This window comes from Engraulis encrasicolus, chromosome 4, assembly GCF_034702125.1.
Source record: "Engraulis encrasicolus isolate BLACKSEA-1 chromosome 4, IST_EnEncr_1.0, whole genome shotgun sequence".
In the NCBI taxonomy this organism is placed as follows: domain Eukaryota; kingdom Metazoa; phylum Chordata; class Actinopteri; order Clupeiformes; family Engraulidae; genus Engraulis; species Engraulis encrasicolus.
In genome coordinates, this window is record NC_085860.1 from 57010942 (window position 1) to 57023971 (window position 13030).

Here is a 13030-nt window from a genome sequence, read left to right on the forward strand (position 1 = left end):
TTTGTGCTTCTAGGCGGGTTTTGAGGATTTTTTGGGCTGGAAATCATCAGCCTCAGCTTGCAACCCTGACAATGACACCAGACAAATCGCTTGACTGTCCAGGGTGTGCAGTCATAGACTGCATGCTTAATGTATACAGTCTATGCATGGAATTCTTTAGCCTGGGTGAATAGCCGACTGTTGACTCCGTCAATCAGTCTGGCAAAAGCCATGAGGAATCCGTCTCCGTGGACGATGGGAGATGATCTGATCTTACTCTATCATTTAAAGTAATTGAAGTTCCAAACTCAAATTAAAACCCATATTGTGCTTTATTAGCATGCCTGTTACGTTATAGCGTCGCAAAAGCATACAAATAACAAAACGAAAGTGTGAATATAGTTACCTTAACCAATCAGTAACGGAGCTCGCGCGTGAGTTCTACGTCACCACTTTCAACTGTTTGCTGATTGGCTAAACACTGAGAGAACCGAGCTCGAGGCTTTTGCCAGACGATGTGCGGAGCCAAAATCTTTGGGTGGAGTACATGGATGGCGTTGCCAGGCTAGGAATTCTTTAGACTGCATATACATTTTCATTACCTTTTTCTCAGCAATGTATCTTATATTGCGTGCTTTTCTCTTTTTAAACACTGTATGTCACTTTATATGAAAGTGTGATCTATCTTATGTTTAATGTCTTTTTTTATTATTTAATTACAATGCAATCCTTGTTTGGAAAGCCCTTAGGAGCTGCTACTATTGTTTCTAATTGCACTAACATAAATCAATGTAAAGTAATCTGAGTGAAAGTGTATCTTAATTGTCTTTGCAGACTTTAATGGCTCTTGTAGAGGTGTAATTGCTCTTTCAATGCCTCCTCTCTTAACTCCTACATCTTTATACTGCATATCCATTTTCATTACCATTTCAAAGCAATGTGTCTTATACTGTCTGCTTTTCTCTATATAAACATGTAAGCATGTATTGCAATAACATATGAAACACTGTATGTCACTTTATATAAATATGTCACCTAACCAGTATATCAAGATGAGATCTATATTATGCTGTTTGTTAAATGTTTTTTTTCTTTTTCATTACAATGCAATCTGTGTTTGGAAAGCCCTTAGGAACTGCTACGATTGTTTCTAATTGCACTAACATAAATCAATGTAAGTTAATCTGAATGAAAGTGCATTGTCTTTGCAGACTGGCTCTGATAGAGGTGTTATTGCTCTTTCAATACGTATACAATCATTTCGTATAGTTATGTCTACCGCAGGCTGCCATCTCAAATTAACTCAGTAAATGATTCAAAATTCCAGACACTCCAAAGTCAAGATCCAGCCCATTATTCATCATTCACAGGAAGTAAGCAAGCACATGTAGAGATGGACAAACAAATCAGTCTAATATCAGTCATTCTATACTATTTGTTGAACTTGACTGTAACACTCTGTGGTGTATCCTCTAGTCACCGCTCTGAGGCCTTCCTCAGGAAATACAAGTGGACAATGAGTCTTGTTTGATGCTTCATATGACAGAAGAGCAGGGCATCACTGTTCTATTAGGGTTTCAGTCTACCAGTAAATAGCCTGCGTGCTGACTGGACACATGGGAAGTTGGCTGCCATAAAAGTCACATCGGCAGCTGATGCTTCTTTTGTTGTTGGATGCAACCTCTAGGGAGGACAAAAATGGCATTTTGCAGGAAAATCCGCCCAATTTTACCTATAGAAATCAATAGAATTGGGTGGGATTTTGTGCTTCTAGGCGGGTTTTGAGGATTTTTTGGGCTGGAAATCATCAGCCTCAGCTTGCAACCCTGACAATGACACCAGACAAATCGCTTGACTGTCCAGGGTGTGCAGTCATAGACTGCATGCTTAATGTATACAGTCTGCATGGAATTCTTTAGCCTGGGTGAATAGCCGACTGTTGACTCCGTCAATCAGTCTGGCAAAAGCCATGAGGAATCCGTCTCCGTGGACGATGGGAGATGGTCTGATCTTACTCTATCATTTAAAGTAATTGAAGTTCCAAACTCAAATTAAAACCCATATTGTGCTTTATTAGCATGCCTGTTACGTTATAGCGTCGCAAAAGCATACAAATAACAAAACGAAAGTGTGAATATAGTTACCTTAACCAATCAGTAACGGAGCTCGTGGGTGAGTTCTACGTCACCACTTTCAACTGTTTGCTGATTGGCTAAACACTGAGAGAACCGAGCTCGAGGCTTTTGCCAGACGATGTGCGGAGCCAAAATCTTTGGGTGGAGTACATGGATGGCGTTGCCAGGCTAGGAATTCTTTAGACTGCATATCCATTTTCATTACCTTTTCTCAGCAATGTATCTTATATTGCGTGCTTTTCTCTTTTTAAACACTGTATGTCACTTTATATGAAAGTGTGATCTATCTTATGTTTAATGTCTTTTTTTATTATTTAATTACAATGCAATCCTTGTTTGGAAAGCCCTTAGGAGCTGCTACTATTGTTTCTAATTGCACTAACATAAATCAATGTAAAGTAATCTGAGTGAAAGTGTATCTTAATTGTCTTTGCAGACTTTAATGGCTCTTGTAGAGGTGTAATTGCTCTTTCAATGCTTCCTCTCTTAACTCCTACATCTTTATACTGCATATCCATTTTCATTACCATTTCCATTTCAAAGCAATGTGTCTTATACTGTCTGCTTTTCTCTATATAAACATGTAAGCATGTATTGCAATAACATATGAAACACTGTATGTCACTTTATATAAATATGTCACCTAACCGGTATATCAAGATGTGATCTATATTATGCTGTTTGTTAAATGTTTTTTTTTCCTTTTTCATTACAATGCAATCTGTGTTTGGAAAGCCCTTAGGAACTGCTACGATTGTTTCTAATTGCACTAACATAAATCAATGTAAGTTAATCTGAATGAAAGTGCATTGTCTTTGCAGACTGGCTCTGATAGAGGTGTTATTGCTCTTTCAATACGTATACAATCATTTCGTATAGTTATGTCTACCGCAGGCTACCATCTCAAATTAACTCAGTAAATGATTCAAAATTCCAGACACTCCAAAGTCAAGATCCAGCCCATTATTCATCATTCACAGGAAGTAAGCAAGCACATGTAGAGATGGACAAACAAATCAGTCTAATATCAGTCATTCTATACTATTTGTTGAACTTGACTGTAACACTCTGTGGTGTATCCTCTAGTCACCGCTCTGAGGCCTTCCTCAGGAAATACAAGTGGACAATGAGTCTTGTTTGATGCTTCATATGACAGAAGAGCAGGGCATCACTGTTCTATTAGGGTTTCAGTCTACCAGTAAATAGCCTGCGTGCTGACTGGACACATGGGAAGTTGGCTGCCATAAAAGTCACATCGGCAGCTGATGCTTCTTTTGTTGTACATCATAAGTTCTTGGAGGAAACTGAGCATGATCTGTGAGTGATTAGGGTGGTTCTGGAGGACAGCGTTCACTGAAGGTTGGTGTGTGTGTGTGTGTGTGTGTGCGTGCGTACGTGCGTGCGTGCGTGCGTGCATACGAGCGTGTGCACATGTACCGTACATGTGTGTGTATTTGTGTGTGTGTGTGTGTGTGTGTGTGTGTGTGTGTGTGTGTGTGTGTGTGTGTGTGTGTGTGTGTGTGTGTGTGTGTGTGTTTGTGTGTGTGTGTGTGTGTGCGCGCGCGTGAACGCACTCCAGCACATGAACGCGTGCTGCAGTAAGTGTGCATACATGTGTGTGTGTGTGTGTGTGTGTGTGTGTGTGTGTGTGTGTGTGTGTGTGTGTGTGTGTGTGTGTGTGTGTGTGTGTGTGTTGTGGTAAGGTGAAGGAGAGGTGGGCTGGATAGATGGGGATTGGGATGCTGTGAGCACAGGTGATGGATGATAAGTTGATACTCCATGGAGGAAAAATGACCCATTTTGCCTTTCAGGAGTAAAGATAGGCCATGCAACCCAAGGCTTGACCTCGATACAGCCTTCATATTACTTACAGTAGATCGCTCTGTGCGTGTGTGTGTGTATGTCTATGTGTGTATGTGTGTGTGTATGTGTGTGTGTGTGTGTGTGTGTGTGTGTGTGTGTGTGTGTGTGTGTGTGTGTGTGTGTGTGTGTGTGTGTATGTCTTTGTGTGTGTGTGTGTGTGTGTGTGTGTGTGTGTGTGTGCGAGTGTCCGTGTGCGTGTGCGTGTGCGTGTGTGTGTGTGTGTGAATGGAAAGTATTTTGATGTGTGTGTGTGTGCGAGTGTTCGTGTGCGTGTGTGTGTGTGTGTGTGTGTGAATGGAGTATTTTGATGGGTTAAGAAATGACTTTGCAGCTGGATGGATTTTCTCAGCTGTGCTGGTGTGAACGTGTTCTGATTTAGAGCTTCAATCAAACAACACATCAACACACACATGTATAACACCACACACACACACACACACACACACACACACACACACACACACACACACACACACACACACACACACACACACACACACACACACACACACACACACACACACACACGCACACACACGCACACAGAAACACACACACCTTCCTGCAACCTTTCACGCACACGCCCGAACACTCTCGTAGCCTTGGGAACACATTTAAGGTGAATGGGGCGCTAAAGTGGTAATACGCACTTGGTTGATTAGTGGAGCCTTTCGCTCTACAGTGAACCTCCTGAACAAGAACAGCCAGCAATAGGATGAACCCTACGGCTCCTGTGCAAAACACACTGACTCTGCATGTCTCTGTGTGTGCATCCCCTAGTGTGTGTGTGTGTGTGTGTGTGTGTGTGTGTGTGTGTGTGTGTATGTGTGCGCGTGTGTGTGTGTGTGCGTGCCTGTGTGTGTGTGCGTGCGTGTGTGCGTGTGTGCCTTAGTGTGTCTGTATGTGTGTATGTGTGTCTGTATGTGTGTATGTGTGTGTGTACACGTGTGTGCGTGTGTGTGTGTGTGCGCGCATGTACCATATGTGGGTGTGTGAGTTTGTGCTGACACTGAAGGTTGATCCGTTAAAGCTATTGGCTATGTACTGTCAGCAACTTTCATTACCAACTGAGAGTACCTGGGAACAGTATATAAACTTAAATGCCCCATCAAGAGTCCTATAGGGACAGCCCTATGCTGCGTGGAGGGGAAAGGGGAAAGGGGCCTGCAGCCATGCTGGAGAAAAACGGAGATTCAGCACCATGGATAGTTCATCCAGAGCAGAGCCGTAGTGACTCACAGCTTCCAGGACCAAGGCCAGTTCTCATCGCAGAGGAATGAGGTTGTCCATGTTTCAGGATATTGTAGAGCAGTGGTTCCCAAGCTTTTTTTTCAGGGACCCATATTTTTACCATTGTAAGCTTTGGTGACCCAATCGCACAAGCACCCGCACGAGAGGGAGTCACATGATACTCTGTTTCCTGCGAAAACTCATTAGTTATAATTTTATTCCTCAATTTGTCTTCAGTTAAATATAGAAACATCACTTACATTTTGTTGCTTCGATGCATATATTAGCTGAATTTTTTGTCATTTATTCAACATATATATGGTATATATGGTATGGCTATATATGGTATTAAAATGAAACCCCTTAACATCAAGAGGGCTTCGCGACCCACCGAGGATCTTTGGCGACCCATAGGTTGGGTCCCGACCCATAGGTTGGGAACCACTGTTGTAGCGAGCTATTAGTCCAGTGAACTATGCCACACCGCCTGGTGGCCAGTAATGTTCTTGCCAGGCGAGTTGGTCCAGCCTTGTTTATTGTATGATTGCAACAGCAACACACAAGAGGAAACAACGCCTTCCCACCAATCACAAAGTTTTCGTTCGAATCTTTGTGGCCACAGTAGAGACCGTAGAATGTCTGCAGCTAACAAAAACTAGTCATTTGATTGCTCACATCATTGGCCAAGGGAGTGTGTATGTGGAGTGGCCACACCATAACATGACTTGGTCCCACCCATAACGTTTTGGTGTTTGATACGTGCAAGCCCAGACAAATGTTTTTCAAATTTAGTCTGGCTCGCCAGGCTAGAGGACTGTGGTGAATCTGTGATTGAACTTTCTATGTACACAGCACAGTTCAACAGATTTGAAGCATTTTCAAGTGCTGATGATTTTGCAATTAAAAAAAAGATTCTCTGTTTGGAACAACTTTATGTAATTTCCCATCCTGATATTGAATTCCACATCATCATATGATGATGAGCTGTCATGCTCCAACTACATCAACTCAGTCACCCGGACCTGTCGACTCCAGATGTCCAACGTACGGAATATCAGACCTGTGCTGACACAATATTCTACACAACGACTGGTCCAGGCCACGGTCCTGTCCCGCGTTGACTACTGCAACTCACTCATGACAGGTCTACCTGCTTGTGCGCTAAAGCCTCTGCAGATGATCCAGAATGCGGCGGCACGGTTGATATTCAATCAACCCAAAAGGACCCATGTTACTCCTCTATTTATTGAGTTGCACTGGTTACCGATCCCCACCCGGATCAAGCACAAGGCATTGACCCTTGCCTACAAAACCATCACAGGAACGGCCCCAGCTTATCTGAAGGACCTACTAACGCCTTATGTTACTGGAAGAGAACTGCGCTCATCCAGCACAAGCCGTCTGGCTCTGCCATCCAGTCGCTCTAGGTACTCCCAGTCAAGATTGTTCTCCGTTGTGGTACCCAAGTGGTGGAACAGTCTCCCAGAGGCAGCAAGACTAAGCACATCTCTTGCAGCCTTCAAGAAACAACTAAAGACATTCCTCTTTCGAGAGAATCTACTAGACTAATGCTTGAACTGGCCTTGCCCCAGGGCAGACTCCTGACATGATGTTTAGTTTAGTTTAGTTTAGTTTGTGTGTGTGTGTGTTTGTGTGTGTGTGTACTCGTTATTTACTCTTTAAAAAAAAACTAACCCCTCTTTGCAACTGCACTTGTTGTTCTGTATATCTCCTGTGCACTTTGCATTTGCTTGTGATGTTGGCTTGATTATGTCCTCTTTTGAAAGTCGCTTTGGTTATAAAGCGTCTGCCAAATGCAATGTAATGTAATGTAATCATATGTATGTCCTTTATATTATTTTCATACATTTTATTGCCCAGCCAATACCTCTAAGGCAGCACTCAAGACAGATATTGCAGGCAAAACCCTGCTCTGTTCCACTCAGTGACATCCAACAAAATGAGCCCGCCCACACACGACACAACACAACACAACTCACAAACAGCCTGGATGGTCTGTAAACAGGTCTGGGGATCTGGGCATCTGGGCTGTGGTGCTAGACAAACTGCTCCTGAAGCAGAGAGATGCCTCCTTTCTCCTCCCATCTCCACCTTTGTCTGACTTTCTGTCCGATGTTCTTTGTCTGTCTGTTGCTTTGCTATGCAGGACCCATCTCTGTCTCACTCCCCACTCTCCCTCTCCATTATACCTGGACTTTTCTCAAATATTCTCTCTCTCTCTCTCTCTCTCTCTCTCTCTCTCTCTCTCTCTCTCTCTCTCTCTCTCTCTCTCTCTCTCTCTCTCTCTCTCTCCATTCATCCAATGTCTCCTTTACTGTTTTTTTTGTCTGTCTATTGCTTTTCTATGTAGCCCCCATCTCTCTCTCTCTCTCTCTCTCTCTCTCTCTCTCTCTCTCTCTCTCTCTCTCTCTCTCTCTCTCTCTCTCTCTCTCTCTCTCTCTCTCTCCACTTCACCTTGTCGTTTTCCAAGAGCCCTAGCCAGCCTATTCAGCTCAGTCACTGCACTCATACAAACAAATCTTGAATTGCACTGTAGCAGAAAGGAGAGACGGCCTCCAGTTTCACACGTTACTGGCTGCAGTAAGTATCTCTCTCATATTCATCACCCCTCTCATCTCTCCTACTCCTCTCTTCAAGAATGAAGAGGATAAAAAATAAAAAATATATTCCTCAGGGAAAACATGATTTCATATCACTTAGCTTTATTCGTGAGCACTATTTCTTGTTGCCAAGGCACAAATGCTCACAAGGATGGAAACCAAAAAGGTTGCCGTCTGCGCCTTAACCTAGACCAGTGTGTTGCTTGGTGCGACTACTCATCAAAAAGTAGCGGTACTAAGAAAGTCAAAAAAGGATGAGGTGCACACAAGGCTCAAGTTAAAAATGTATATTGTGGATGAAAAGTTAACAAAAGAAGTAATCAGGACAAAACTGGAGCAACAGCCATTTCGGACCATTCTCAATGTCTGCAGTATTTGGTCACTTATAAACATCCCTTTCTTGTGGGTATTCATTTGCTTATTATGACAGGTATATTCATCACATTCATGTATCTGCTATCTAGCATAGTATACTATGTTCCCACCTTGACAGGTTCAGATGTGAGGTCAGGTATGTTGGTAAAGCACAGCATTTCTGCCAGTGCTTCTCGTTATGTGGAATGTGTTGGCAACCACTGCGCCTCCCTGAAACGCTTTGCAATGGTGGCGGTTTTAGCCTTGATCGATGTCTTGGAGCCCAGCAGTTTGAAAGCGAAAAGATTAAAAATGTAACACAGGAATGTAACATAGAGATACAGTATAAAGTAATGAAGAGGGATTTGAAATGCTGTTTTATGGTAGAGATACTTTATTCATCTCCAATGACATGAAAGGAAAAGGCTGATAGAGAGAGTAAGTGAAAAGGCAATGTGGGAGCGATGGAACGAGAGAGGAGGAGTAGTTTAACAGCAAAAGAAATAGATGGATCAAGGTAAATACCGGAAAAAAGAATAAAAAGGTTTGAAAAGTCAGAGATAATTGAGACACAAAAAGTCTGTCTAAATAAAAGAGCCAAAGTTTAAGTTTAAGTTGAGAAAGTTTAAAGGTGAAAAGTGAGGGATAAAAGGGTCGGAAGAAAAGTGAGTGAAGCAAAGAGATAATGCACGGACGAAATGAGAGAAAAGGAGAGACAGAGACATTTTTTGAGGTAGACTGGGGGAAAAGGGGGAGAGAGAGAGAGAGAGCGGGGGAGAGAGAGAGAGAGAGAGAGAGAGAGTACTTTGAGAGAGAGAGGGAGAGAGTACTTTGGACTGTTAGCGTAGTTGAGGAATGGGGTGAAAAAAGAAAAAAAGATGTGGAAAGACTGAGTAGCAGAGGAAAAAAACTGGAAGAAATGAGTTTGAGAGAGTTTGGACATGAGGTGAAGAAAGGGCTAAAAAGGGAAGAACAGAGAGTTGAAGAAAGCGAATAGACAGAAGAAGAAGAGAGAGAGACATAGAAGAAGAAGAGAAAGTGTTTGGGCTGGAGGTGTTATCATGCCACTTGGCTGGATCAGTGCAGGCTGTACCCTGCTGTTCCAGCCCTGGCCTCCAGCACAGCACAGCACAGCACAGCAGAGAGGGCCTGGTTGTCTGTGTGTGTGTGTGTGTGTGTGTGTGTGTGTGTGTGTGTGTGTGTGTGTGTGTGTGTGTGTGTGTGTGTGTGTGTGTGTGTGTGTGTGTGTGTGTGTGTGTGTGTGTGTGTTTGTGAGCACATGCTACATGTGTGTGTGTGCACGCGAGTGTACATGCATGTGTGAAGGTGAGTGTGCTTGTGCTCAGCCAAGTGTGTATGAAAGTAAGCTTCTGTGCTGGCCTCCAGTACACGGTTGTCATGGCAAGCTGTGTCTATCTTTCTCTCTCACTCTCTCTCTCTCTCTCTCTGTGTGTGTGTGTGTGTGTGTGTGTGTGTGTGTGTGTGTGTGTGTGTGTGTGTGTATGCGTGTGTGTGTGTGTGTGTATGCGTGTGTGTGTGTGTGTGTGTATGTGTGTGTGTGTGTGTGTGTGTGTGTGTGTGTGTGTGCGCGAGCACGTGCATACGTGCATGTGTGTGTGCTCTTCACCGTGTGTCTGCTCCACTGCTGGCACAAAGGCTCCTGATTTCAGGAATGTCAGTGCCTATGCAGTACCACCACACACACACACACACACACACACACACACACACACACACACACACACACACACACACACACACACACACACACACACACACACACACACACACACACACACACACACAACCCAACCTATGTATCTTTGTGGGGCCCTTGTGGGGCCCTTTCTATCTTTGTGGACAATAACTAAAGGATGCTAAACCAAACAATCCCTAACCCTAACCTGTCAGTGAGGAAATGTTTTTACACGTTTACTTTTACCAGTAACAACAAAACTACCCCAGAAAAAAGGGGTCAAATGGAGTGAGGGCCCCACCTACACTGTAAAACATTGCAGCCTCGTTTAGTTAAAACCACTTTCTAGGTCTCCTCAACACAATGAGCTCTGATAAGTCCCTGATCTTTAACTTTACTGAGGAAGTTTGTCCTCTAATACAACTTACAAATGCCTATTGTGTTGATTATTTGATAGTTATGGCAGATTTGAAGTGTTGAATGAACTTAGGTTGGCAAGTCAGCAGTTGAAAAAAAGAAAGAGGGGGGAAGGCGGGAATATTAAACTCTGAGAAATCCATTGAGTTGAACTGCCATAGTTTGATTGAACTTGGTTTAGAAAGTCATGGGTTTGAATGAAAATAACCGGGAAACTGTGGAGGTGGGGCTAAGCAACACCTTCTAATTTCTCTGGCAACACCAACCGCATGCACGAAATTGGAACTTTTGTTTGCTGAGTCAAATGAGCCACCCCTGAAGAAATATATTAATAACGCAGAGAAACTCGATTCTCATGCAAAAATAAGGAATCACAGCTGCACTGAACCGCGGAAGAAGACTGTAGGCAATGGAATTACGAGTGAAGGACCTCAACATCATCAACCGTCAAATGGATTTAGGAAACTCGTACTCTCGAGGAGGAAACTTCATGGCAATTGAGCCACAGCCGCAGGCAGTCTTTCGCCGGTAAGTTTAAGTAGTTTTAATCGTCAGAATCAGTGATAATGTAACATGTGCCTCTCGGTTGAACTGAAGCTCAAAGGATAGACTTTTAAAAAAAACTCTGATGTGGTGGGCTCACTGTAGCCTAAAACACTGGTCATGTTGCTTGCAAAATATTAAATGTTTAATGTAGTCTATTGGTGTAATCTCGTGTCGTGAACGAAATGGTAATTGCTTATTGCAAATGGCAGGTTATCCACATTTCACGAGTTTTGTCGTTCTAAATGGCCAAGTCAGATTGCTATGCTAGTTCTTTGGTTGTGTCCGAACACGGCAGCGTTGCGAAAGGGGACCCCCTCCTTTTTTACGCACCATTTTTACGCAGCATTAGAACTACTATTTAGAAAGTAACCCTGTGGAATTTTGTTCAGACTACCCTAAAAGGAAACGTCTGTGTATAATCTTGGCTGTTTATTTACTTCATTTAAATCGAAGTCAAACTCATGTAGGCCTACTGCTGAAGGACATTGCTGGTTGTATTTCAAAGGTGCAGTTAGCCATTGCGGCAACATGCCTCTTGAAGCGATGTTTTCAGCGCGATGCTGCTGTATCACAATCGGTAGACGACATTAGTCAAGATGAAAATCATGTAAAAACGTAGTAATACAAGATAATTATTGTGTTTTAACTACAGGGTGCAAATGCATGCTTCTACCAACGGATGATGGGGTCTGACGATGGAGTTGACGGGAACATTCGCACAGAAGAGGAATTTGTGAGGATTCTGAACCACTCATTGAGGCCGTGGAGTGTGTTGTTTAATGAGTAATACAGGTAAATCTGTCTAATGACTATGACATGCAAATCATGGATTTTGTTGCTTGAGCAATGTAATCCATACAGTTGTTTTTGTGTCTCCATCTCATATATTATTCTTTTCTTTTCTGTTATTTATCTGCTTCAGCTAACTGCAGTGTTCCACAAGACTGTTACCAGACCTTCATGGGACCTTTCCGTTCTTTCTGGGTTGTCTTGAGGTTATTCAGCGTTAGAGAGCAACTGAAAACAGGTTGGTAGCCTACTGTACTCTATAGACTGTATGGAATGTAATATGTATACAATATGTTCTATGCTGTGTTTTTCCATCACTATGTACAGATATTGTGATTCAAGGTAATACATACAATTCATTTACATTCACCTGTCTTTGCAGGACACAGACCCAAACCAGAGGACAACAACTCTACATTGACTCAGAGGAATCCTCCAGGACGACGTAAGACTTTATATTTACAAATACTGTCCTATACCCTTATGGATGTCACTGATGCACAGGCAACTGTGGTAGGGTATTTCTCTACCTATGCCAGGATTGACACCTCTGGTGAACATTCATGCTGTTATACACTGTAAGAAAATTTCCCTGCAAAATAACGGCAGTTACTGGCAATTATATTTACCTGTAATTCTACTGTTATTTCACACCAAAAATCAAATACAGCTCATTGCTGTTTAATGTATCACAGTATATAACATTTTTTCAGCAGCAATTGAACTGTTAAATAACAGTACTCTACAGAAAAATAACAGTACATTTCAGTTAAAAAGTTGAATTGTACTGTGTGATGACAGGCAAATACTGGGTCATAGTTGTATTCATGAATATGGCCATGGCAACTTCCCACCCCACCCATCATTCTCCATAACTGTGGTACCCTGGCCATGTTACCGTGCCACCCTCCCACTGTTCACTATGACTGAAGTGCCTTGAGCATGATACTATGCCGCAATGCTGTATTGAGAAAATGGTTTGCGGTGGTCCTTTGAAAGTGTGGGCATGAACAAAATGTCAGAGTACGCAGTGCTATGTTACAATGATAGTGTGCAAGGTGGGCTTTTTACTGTATCTCTTGATGAGCCAATGATGAATATAGCATTGGTCAGTCTTTAAAAAAATATTTTGCACCAAGTAGCACAGCAAACAAGCAGCACTACAAGCTAGCTCTCAAAGCAATGCCTAATTTGCAGCAGGCACATTATATGCCACAATGCCACAAATGATGCCACATACAGCAAGCTTTCACAAAGAGGAAAGTGTGCAAGCATGTAAGCAAGCTTGTAGGCAAGCTTGTAGGCAAACAAGTGCTATGCTGTGCCATGCAGGCCAGCCAGCAGGCAGGCAAGCAACTGAAGTGTTGATAGTCCAGATTTATATACAGGTGAAAGAGTAC

General features: G+C 42.8%; 1 long non-coding RNA gene across 1 annotated transcript; it reads left to right on the forward strand.

Moving 5' to 3' along the window:
• Positions 1-10637: 10637 nt before the first annotated feature.
• On the forward strand, positions 10638-12070 carry LOC134447016 (uncharacterized). The gene is made up of 3 exons (XR_010034563.1): positions 10638-10823; positions 11494-11633; positions 11764-12070. It is a non-coding gene; the product is annotated as an uncharacterized LOC134447016 (long non-coding RNA).
• The last annotated feature ends 960 nt before the right edge of the window (positions 12071-13030 follow it).